A 5,231-nucleotide genomic window follows, 5' to 3' on the forward strand; every position below is an offset into this window, starting at 1 on the left:
TTTCAAAGATTTCAAATGTACATTTAATGTCAGAGAAATGTATACAATATACATCCTGAAATGTTTTTTCTTTGCAAACATCCATGAAAACAGAGGAGTGCCCCCAAAGAGTGAATGACAGTTAAATGTTAGAACCCCAAAGTCCCCCCCATCTCCCCTCCTTCCTGCGCGTAAGCAGCAACAAAGCAATGATCCCCCCCCCCACCAGCAAAAAAGAGCATCGGCACCCACCACCGAGCACTCAAGCATGCCGCAAAGACACAGACTTGCAGTACCACAAATTCTACTCCTTCACCTGGTATTCGACATACCACAGGCTCTCTCTCCCTAATAAGGGAGAAAGCGGTGTCTCCATTTCACAGCGAGATGGGAGACATAACAAACACCTCGCTGGTTTACAATGTTAAAAGTCCGTTGCATCACTTTTTCTGAGCTCTGTGCCCAAAGATCTCAGGCCTCTGGGCACACAGCCAGTGATCTTCCAATTCCCACGACACACCGATTTCCTGCCGGGACACTGACCTTCAATCCGCCTGTGTCCTGAGCCACAAAATCCTGAACCTCCGAAGGTGAGTGAAGCTCTTAGGCCACATTCTTGGTGTGTTGAATAACGGCCAGTCATGAAACCATGAGAACAGGTCCCATTCCCGCAAAGAACCGAAGTCAGCGTATAACTCCAGGTCAAAGAACCGTGAAAGGGAAAAATAGAGATATTAAAGATGCAAATAGAGCTGTTTCTGAAGATGCAAGTACAGGAGTCGCCACTTAGCACCATCATAACTAAACTCTGCCGTCTTCTATTGGAGAGGATGCTTTCAAATGTGGGAGAGTCTAAGACCAGAGGATACAGACTCAGAAAAGAAAGGCATCCTTTTAGAACAGACGAGGAGGAATTTCTTTATCCAGAGTGTGGTGAATCTGTGGAATTCATTGCCACAGTTAGATGTAGAGGCAAAGTCTGTATGTCTATTTAATGCAGCACTCTTAGCCTGATCCTGCCAAAGTCCCAACAGTTCCTGTAATGTCTTGATTGGTCAGGGCATGAAAGGTTACGGGAAAAAGGCAGGAAATTGGTACTGAGAGGAAAAATGGACCAGCTACGATGACATGTTGGAGCAGACTCAATGGGCCAAATGGCCTAAATCTTCTGCGATGTCATCTGGTCTTAAAACAGCCTGACCCACTCCAGACATACCAGATCCTTTCTGATACCATCAACAGTGGCCTTTCTCCAATTTAGAATCTCAACCCGTGGGTCTGACCTATCTTTACGCATTTACTTTGAGACTAATGGTATCGTGATCACTAGATGCAAAGTGTTCCCCAACACAAACTTCTATCACCTGCCCTGTGTCATTCCCAAAGAGCAGATCAACTAACATACACTCTCTAATTGGGACTTCTACTGTATGTACTGATTTAGGAAACGATGCTGTGCACATTTGACAAACTCTATTCCATCTAGTCCATTTACTCTAAGGGAGTCCCAGTCAGTATGTGGAAAATTAGAATCACCTACTTAACAAACTTATGTTTCTTGTAATAGTCTGTGATTTCTCTGCAAGTTTGTTCCTGTAAATCCCGTGGACAGTTAGGTGGTCTGTAATATACCCCATTAATGTGGTCATACATTTCTTATTCCACATTTCCACCCATAAAGCCTCACCAGACAAATTCTCCAGTCTGTCCTGACAGAGACTGCTGTGACATTTTCCCTGACTAATAATACCACTCCTTTCCCTTTCATCCCTTCTGCCCCGTTACGTCTAAAACAGAGGAACCCAGAATACTGAGCTGCAAGTACTGTCCCTCCTGCAACCTTCTGACTAATGGCTGCAATATCATAATTCCAGGTGTTGATCCATTCCCTGAGATCATCTGCCTTTCCTACAATATTTCTTGCATTGAAATACACAGAAAACATGCTCAACCTTTTGATTCCTGACTTTGTCTGAGGTCTTAACAATATCTGTGTCCACAACCTCTCCGCTATCCATTCTGGCACTCTGGTTCCCATCCCCCTGTAACTCTAGTTTATAGTCACCAGGGAGACTATTATGTATCCTGCAATCCCACATCTCAGAGGAACTTTCCACCGCCCTATCTACCATCCTGCCAATTTTTGTTATTCTTTTGGCTCTAACTTCTTCAGCTTAAACTCTACAATCAACTCAATGATTCCAAAGGACTCAGCACCCGAAGCCTGTTTTCACCAAAGCCTGTTGAGCCACAGCCTGACCACTCTAACACTGGCCCACACACACAATGGCTGTTCCACTTCCAGCTCTCTGCTTTTTATTGGCCTTTGCTAAGTTACTAATAACCTAAGCAATCTCCCACTCAGCATTCAAGTCCTGACAGGTCCTGGTCACTCTTTAAGCCTGGCATATAAATTCCACAAGTAACTGTCTGCAACTCACTCTGCGATCTCCTACTCGGCAGATTAGAGGATCATTGTGATCTCCTCTGGGGGGGCTTGACTTGTGGAAACCCCTTTTTACCGGGCATCTCTAGAAACACAGGTGTCTAGCCCCTCGCTAACAAGAAAATGGAATCAGCAGTGAGAAAACCAGCTTTCTCAAAATCTGTACATATGGGGTCGATATGACTTGGGTCCCACCAGACCGAGAGAGCTGGGATGTTTCAACTACCCGCCCCCTAATCTTAGTGAATACTGTGTAAACACTGTCCACTTGCAATTACCTGTCAACAAGAAATAACAGATCATTTACTGCATACAATTATAAAGGAAGTACATTTACAAATGTCAGCTTTAGCGAACAATTAGTAGGAAAAATAAAAGAAAAGAATAAAAAGGGCCTATTCATTTAAACCAGTCCATCTGTGCACATAAGTTGGAGCTCATCTTGAAGTTGTCTTTAATCGTGCGCTGAACCACAGTCTGCGTGAAGCACACATCACCTTCCCAAGTTGAACAACATAGCCCCTTATCTTCAGCTCAAACACAAACATGCTAAAAGCAGAACAGATTTCTCTTACAGAACTGCTAAAATGAAATACCTGCAGCAGAGCAGTAAAAACCTTAACCAGGGCATTATATCTGTACTGAAAGGACGGGTTGCACTGGAACTAGAGGGTTAGTAAGTTTGCTGGAGGTTGTTGGGGAGGGTTCAAACTAATTCATAAGGGTGATGGGAACAACATTAATAGGTGAGAAGGTGGGACAGTTGGTGTACAGTTAGATGCAACGTGTAGCGAGACTGTGAGGAAAGATAGGAAGTTGACTGTGTAAAATTGCCATCAATGGGATGGGTTGATGTCTGTCCACTTCAATGCAAGATCAATCAGGAACAAACATGATGAACTTAGAGCACGGGTCTATACTTGGAACACCGAAATTGTGGCCATTATGGCTTCAAGAACAGGAATCGCTGCTGGATGTTCCAGGGTTGAGATATTTCTGAAGGCACAGGGAGGGAGGTAAAAGGGGTGAGGGACTGGGATTGGTAATCAGGGATGGTGTCACTGCTGCAGAAAGGGAGAACATTACAGACACTCTGTCTACTGAGTTAGAATGAGTGGAGGTCAGAAACAGGAAGGGAGTAATTACTCTATTGGGAGTGTTCTGTAGACACCTCAATAACAACAGAGACACCGAGGAGTAGATCAGGAGACAGATTTTGGAAATGTGCAAAAAAAACATGTTTGTTGTCATGGGGATTCTACCTCCCTAATACTGTTCGGTACCTCCTTAGTGCAAAAGGCTTAGATGGAAAATAATTTGTCAGATATGTCCAGGAAGGATCCCTGGCCAAATATTTCGATATGACGACTGGAGAAGAGGCCATACTGGCTATGGTGCTCAGTAATGAACCTGGTCAGGTGGCAGATAACTTGGTGAGTGAGCTTTTCAGAGACAGGGACCACAACTCATTGGCCTTGGGAAGGGATAGGAGCAACCATTATGGGAAATACATGAGGGAAATACATGTTAATAGGGAAGTGGTGTTAGGTAAATTGAAGGGATTAAAGGGAGATAAATCCCTAGGGCCAGGTAGTCTGCATCCCAGAGTGCTTAAGGAAGTAGCCCAAGAAATAGTGGATGCATTAGTGATAATTTTTCAAAACTCTTTAGATTCTGGACTAGTTCCTGAGGATTGGAGGGTGGCTAATGTAACCCCACTTTTTAAAAAAGGAGGGAGAGAGAAACAGGAGAATTATAGACCGGTTAGCCTAACATCGGTGGTGGGGAAATGCTAGAGTCAGTTATCAAAGATGTGATAACAGCACATTTGGAAAGCGGTGAAATCATCAGACAAAGTCAGCATGGATTTGTGAAAGGAAAATCGTGTCTGACGAATCTCATAGAACTTTTTTGAGGATGTAACTAGTAGATTGCATAGGGGAGAACCAGTGGATATGGTATATTTGAATTTTCAAAAGGCTTTTGACAAGGTCCCACACAGGAGATTAGTGTGCAAACTTAAAGCACATGGTATTGGGGGTATGGTATGGATGAGGATAGAGAATTGATTGGCAGACAGGAAGCAAAGAGGTGGAATAAATGGGACCTTTTCAGAATGGCAGGCAGTGACTAGTGGGGTACCGCAAGGCTCAGTGCTGGGACCCCAGTTGTTTGCAATATATATTAATGACTTAGCGAGGGAATTAAATGCAGCACCTCCAAGTTTGCGGATGACACGAAGCTGGGCGGCTGCGTTAGCTGTGAGGAGGATGCTAAGAGGATGCAGGGTGACTTGGATAGGTTAGGTGAGTGGGCAAATTCATGGCAGATGCAATTTAATGTAGATAAATGTGAGGTTATCCACTTTGGTGGCAAGAACAGGAAAACAGATTATTATCTGAATGGTGGCTGATTAGGAAAAGGGGAGGTGCAACGAGACCTGGGTTTCAATGTACAGTCATTGAAAGTGGGCATGCAGGTACAGCAGGCGGTGAAAAAGGCGAATGGTATGTTGGCATTCATAGCAAGAGGATTCGAGTACAGGAGCAGGGAGGTACTACTGCAGTTGTACAAGGCCTTGGTGAGAGCACACCTGTAGTATTGTGTGCAGCCTTGGTCCCCTAATCTGAGGAAAGACATTCTTGCCATAGAGGGAGTACAAAGAAGGTTCACCAGATTTATTCCTGGAATGGCAGAACTTTCATATGATGAAAGATTGGATCGACTAGGCTTATACTCTCTAGAATTTAGAAGATTGAGGGGGGGATCTTATTGAAACGTCTAAAATTCTAAAGGGATTGACAGG

The sequence above is a fragment of the Mobula hypostoma genome, chromosome 4 (genome assembly GCF_963921235.1).
Source record: "Mobula hypostoma chromosome 4, sMobHyp1.1, whole genome shotgun sequence".
Lineage (NCBI taxonomy): Eukaryota > Metazoa > Chordata > Chondrichthyes > Myliobatiformes > Myliobatidae > Mobula > Mobula hypostoma.